The sequence below is a fragment of the Dipodomys ordii genome, unplaced genomic scaffold (genome assembly GCF_000151885.1).
Source record: "Dipodomys ordii isolate 6190 unplaced genomic scaffold, Dord_2.0 Scaffold112, whole genome shotgun sequence".
Taxonomy (NCBI): Eukaryota; Metazoa; Chordata; class Mammalia; order Rodentia; family Heteromyidae; genus Dipodomys; species Dipodomys ordii.
The window spans coordinates 3,866,724-3,872,723 of record NW_012267328.1 but is presented as its reverse complement, the minus strand read 5'-3'; positions in this window follow the sequence as shown (position 1 = coordinate 3,872,723).

Genomic DNA, 6,000 nt, shown 5'->3' with positions numbered 1-6,000 from the left:
CTCAAGAAATATGCATGCAAAATGCAGAACGAAAAATCAGTTTCTTACATGATGAGTTTCCCCAGTTTTCTGTTCAGTGCGAGAGTAGAAGCTAGAACCTTCTCTAGCTTGGCAACCTTATTTCAAGGGTCCCTTTTTAAGGAAACTTATTAAGTTCCATTTTATTGAGGAAAGGGGAACGGTGCACACATTTGTATGACCTGTCCCTATAGAGGAACTTGGCCTCCTTTCAAAGAGAGACCTCCCGGCTTTAATTGGAGCTGGACATGACTTTCCTATGGTCTAATGTATGGAACACACTTTCTAAATCAAAATGGGACCAAGTGATTACAGATATGAAGAGTGTGTGTGTGTGTCTGTGTGTAAGCTAGCAAAACAGCCAGCACTATAATCCATTGTGAAATCCAGAATAAAACATATGTCTCCTGGTGCGTTAAAGATGCTGAGCTCAAGCTTAAGAAAAACACTGTGATGGAAGAGGTTGTGTTTGTTTATTTTTGGTGTTCCCGAGAATTTGGGCAAGGCTCACCGTGTAATGACTGTACCGAGGATGTGCTCTGAGGGGTGAGTTTCAGGGTAGGACACAGAAGGTTCTCTGGGATCCCCAGTGATTCCCGTCGGTGGCTTACACATCTGGGCCAAAGCTGAGTGTCATAGCTGATAATTTGTACTGGCAAATAGAATTCCACAGAAGGTAGGAGGATATCACTTCCAAGATTAGATGAAAAGTCCCTAGAACAACAGACCTGGGACACTCTATCTGGTCTACCATAGTGTCTCCTCTTGGATGTCTGGATTCCTGTCCCACCAGAAGTCCATCATCTGCCTTGTCTTGTGTTGTCTTCTCTTATGCCTACATTGTCAGCACCTAAGCTATATAAATTTGGTGCTGTCCGCGATTACATCTCAAAGTACTGTCATTTTGTTTTACCACAGATAGCCAAAGCTATTGGTAAAAGGTAACCAGGTATGAAAATACAAGAACGCTGCTATGCTAGAAACTTAGCGAAATCTATTTTTTAAAAATGTACAAAAACCCCAGCATCTCTCCAGGTGTCCATAGAGTTGAAGAGTGCGGTGGTCATTTGTGCAGTTTCTATTTGCATGAAGTTTTTCTGCCGTCTTCCATCCACCCATGAGTCTTTCTTCAAGTTATTTTTCCAGTAATGTGGAATGAATGAAATGGTCAGTATTTAAAGAGGCCACTGTAAGAACAGCTCTATTTTATGAAGCACCTATTTAACTCACCTTTCTGCTTTGGGGAAAAAAAAATGGAGATCTTACTTCCAATGGGTTCTTGCAAAAAAATAAAAAGATTTTCTTCATCGGAGAGCTTGAAAAGTTACCTTTGCCAGCATCCTGTCTCTTCCACCATTTCTTATTATGAAAGATAATAATCATACCTAACAATCTAGGACAATATTCCCTGCAGTATAAATCACTGTAACATTAAACCTTAATATTTATTTCCAGTGCTACCTTGCTACAGACAAGCCCATTAATGCTGCATGTAGCAAGTCAAAGAGCGATTCCTCTGTACCTGGGCGCATTAGAAAAGATTGAGAAAACTCTTTGTACACAAATCAGTTGAAAGCATAACTTATCTGTTACAGAGCAGGAAGATTAAACACAGGGCCATAAAAAATCCCTGCAATCACAGTAACTGGAGTCGAGGTGGTTGCTATTGCTTTAATAAATCCTTTAAGTATGCTCTCAATCTCCCTACAATTCCTAACAAAGCTTGTGTGCTGCCTACCTGGAATGTCCTGATGGTGAATATTTCATGTGGCTTAACCTTTCTCCCGGTCTGGGGAGAAGCAAGTTCTACTGTTTGCTGGTTCTGTTTAATAACCTTATTAGTTGAAGATGGATTTGTACTTTCAGCCTTTAGCCACCTAATTTCCTGCTACAGAAGATAAAATTTTTATTTTTCCAAATGATAAATGAGGTGATTATATTTCACAAATTTTAAAGCCACGGACCATTGAGCGAATCAGTCATTTTACCCTTATGGATGGAGTCTGAGGAGACAGGTCCTTGTTAGACTACCTGACTGGGGCTGTGTCTGACTCTCCTGAAACTTCATGCGAGGACTTTTATTTCGGTACGGGTAACTGTGGGAAAAGCAACAAAAAAGTAACCCCTTCTGGGAGACAGTAAGTGAAAGGTGGAATTGAAGTAATTTCTTGACTTGTTCTTTCTTCCTGGCATCTTTGATGGAGTGACACCCTCCAGATTATCTAATTGACTTTAGGAGAGTGAAATGGGTGTGTGTTTTCAGTTCAGCAAGGTCTAAGCTTTCGTTGCAGAGTTAGAAGATGGAGCCTCGTATCTGTCTTGGGATATCAAGGTCACGTTAGCTGCGGTATGGTACAATCATGGAAGGAATCTAGCTTGCAACTCCTCCGAACAGCTAACTTACGGCTCTCAATGAAGTGATTTCCAAGAAGCGGGAATATGTGTTGTTCAGGGAGTAAAGCCAGGTCAAGGGGCCAGGCTAGAGCAAGCAAATGAGGAAGGATGGTAGATGACATCATGATATCCGCTGGAACTAGGAAGAGTGAGGGGAAGGGCAGGGTTGGGAAAGATGAGGGAGAATGAAGAAAGGGGTGAATCAAGCAAGGCATGGGGCTCACCAACTGACAGGTGGAGTTGAAGCGCCTCTGTACAACTCCTTAAGGATAGTAGCACAGTACTAAAGAGAATCAAGACATGAAGGTTAGGTAAGAGCTTTTCCTTGCCCAGTGTTCCCTGAGATCCTCTGACCACCACGTGATGGGCTTTCCTAGGGCAGGTGACTGCTGCCTTGGCATTTCTTAGTACCTCTTAAAGCAGGTAACACGAACCATCCCCGGAGTGTCTGGGAAAGCATGCCACACGTTCACAGCCACAAAGCCTGCACAGTCAGCGTCACCGACGGGGCCCTCCTGTAGGAAGCAAGTCTACAGATCTCTGTGTTCATGGCAACAACCTCAGAGCCAAGACTCCATCCAACCTTGGAGTCTTCTCCGGGCCACCCTCTTCCATCTCCTTGTGTTCTCATCCCAGGCAGAAATGGCTCAAGGTTAACCACTGGGCCTTTCCATTCAAACACTGCTACCACGCACACAGGTTGGGTGGAGTCCACAGCTCAGGCCGCCCTGAGCTGGCACTGCTCTTGGTGTTGAACGCTAACTGGAGTCTTCATCATTGGACCTGGACTTTCTATCACCTCCTCTTCCTTCCTCCTGCTCTTCCCGCCAACTGCACCCATTTTACACCGGGGAATTATACTTGTAGTATTTACATCTGATGATATTTTTTTAATCTGCTCCCTTCCTAGTAAGGATTACCCAACACTCCGAGTTGTGTATTTGGTATCCTTAAATTCATTTATGTACTTTGATTTACAGAATAGCACACTCAGTAATTAGTTCCTGGGTCTTGTGAGTTTTTAGCCAGGGTTGGCCAAGAAACATTATCCTCTAGAAATGAGTCCCAGATAGCTGAGACTCGTTACAGGCGTGAGCTATGGCTCCCATCCTCATGTGTACTCTTAGCAATAACTCTATGAGACCGCTTTGGTACTCTCTTGTAGGCATAGATTAATGGGGTTGCTAATTCTTTTTGGTTTTCCAAGACTTTCTCCTGAATGTTCCATGTCCCGAAAACCCCTCTCAACACCAGGCAAACCATAGTTGTTGTTTTTCGTTCGTTCATTTTTCCAAACCAGACTCCATTTCTAGATGAATGAAGCCATTTTCCTCGTGAATAGAACCAGAATGAAAGTCCTCCTGGGTGGGGGAGAGAGACCTCAGATGGATTCCATACTAATGCAGCCATCGGGACTTGGGTGTGAGGTTCAACAGTTGCTCCGGAAAATTCCTTCAGAAGGTTCCAGGCTGGAGACAGACATCGTGTCTCTCGGCATGTCTGACACTGACAGTTTTCTTGTTTTTTCTTTTCTTTTTTTTTTTCTTTTTGCTCCCGGAGTCTCAACAGACTGCTCTTTCTCTGATTAAACCCCAGAAGGGTTGTGTGCAAGAAGCATGTGGTATGAAAAAAAATCACGGGAAACTGGCTTATTGAGTCATCTCGACTCGGGGAGGGGGGCAAGCACAAAGCCGTCTGTTTCACCATCTCTCCCTTCGACTGCAATCTGTCAAGACGTTCTTATTGACATTGCTGACAGATTTCACAACTTCTCAATCACTGTGATTCTTTGAACGCCACCGTCAACATAAAGCCTTTATGTAAATCCCATCTTCTCTTCCGTGAAGAACTGCTGAGAGATCGGGGTGTGGGCAAGGTGGAGATGGGCTCTACTTCTGAGATGTTGGCTTTTTCTCTTTAAGGCTTCCTGTACTACGTGGCTAGAGACTCCAGGAGAAAGAGGAAAGCAGACATCTAGCTACGTGATCTCTCTCTAGTTGTGTGGTCAAGTGTTTTCCTCAGTCATTTTTTCCCCTTCTCTGGCTAGGAAGTTTCTGTAGAGTCCGCACATGAATTCCTCTGGGGCACAGTGGACCTCCCCAACTCCTCTGTACAATCACAGTGATGGCCCTCCACTTGCTAGCCAGGATACTCTTTATTCCTGTAGTCAGCTCTTGTGTCAAACACTGGCATGATGAGTTAGGTCTTGTACCCCAACATCCAGGCTTGAGATCCTCTTGATTTCTGGGCCACCTACTCCTTGAGTCGCCGAACCCCACCCCCACCCCGCCCCACTCCCAATAGTGTGAAAACAAACCAGTCTCTTGACCCAATAGCCTCTTCTGATTTCAGTTCTTGGTGCAGTCCATAGAATGAGAGCCCGGAGACAAAAATAAAACCACTCAAGCAGACAGCAACCCTGGGGAATAGATGATATCCTTCTGTTCATCCCGGCACCCCATCTCTCTACATGGTTTTATTTATTTATTTTTAATCCCAGTCCTTTCCAGCTCATTGTGGAAAGAGATCACAGAATCTCCTGTCAATTACTGTTCCCCTAGAGAGTCTCTTTTCTCCCAGCATGCCTTCTGCACAGTTCTATCTGCGAAGAATAGGACTAAATAGAGGAGGACTGCCTGTGGCCAGAGCCGTTGTGGGGTCCCCATCGGTAACCTTGAAGCTGGGGTTTTTGGAATGGATGCTAATTGGCATCTCTCTGGTCACCAATGGAACTGTTACCAGTTATTGTTCACAATAATCGCTGTGATTATCTCTCTAATTTCTGAAGATTTTTTTTCTCATCTCCAATTCCTGATGGTGATTTTTTTTTTTCACGATGATGTCCCCGCCGCATGGTTTTTGCAAAGTGTCGTCTTCAGGTAGCTGGATTTATCCCAACAGAAAGTGTATAGGACTTCCTTCTGTAGTACAGTACAATTTGGACACAGGTAGGTGTGTGTGGGGGGGTATCATCAGCTGTAATCTTCTCCATCTCACTGGATAAATGACAAAACAGACGTGTAGAACTTTTTGTGCAGATCACTAAGCAACGACTCTCCTAGACTAACACAACACAAAGCAGGGTCAGCCATATTGCTGCCCGATTCCTGAAGTTTCTGGGCACTTGTTTTTTATTTCTGTCACATGAGGGGTGATGTGAGAGATGAGACATGAATTCAAAAAAGCCGCACTTTCCAGCTGCTAGAATCCCTTACATTCTTTTCGGGCCTTGAGTCAGTAGAATTTACAGCAAAGCTGCAGTTCACATGTGAAAAGGAGAATATTGGAATAAGTCCAGATTAAGTAAGAATCCAATTAAATAGGTTTTTAGAGTCCTTGAGATACCACTTTTAAATGAGAAATGTTTCTAGTTTAATGAATCAAAAGACTATTTAGTCAAGCCGTGTGTGTGTGTGTGTGTGTGTGTGTGTGTGTGTGTTGGTGTTGGTGTTGGTGTTGGGTCTTGAACTCCAGGCCTAAGCCCTGTCCCAGAACTTTTTTGTTCAAGGCTAACAATCTACCTACCACTTGAGCTACAGTTCCATTTCCAGGGTTTTGTTTGTTTTAATGATAAGAGTATCGCAGACT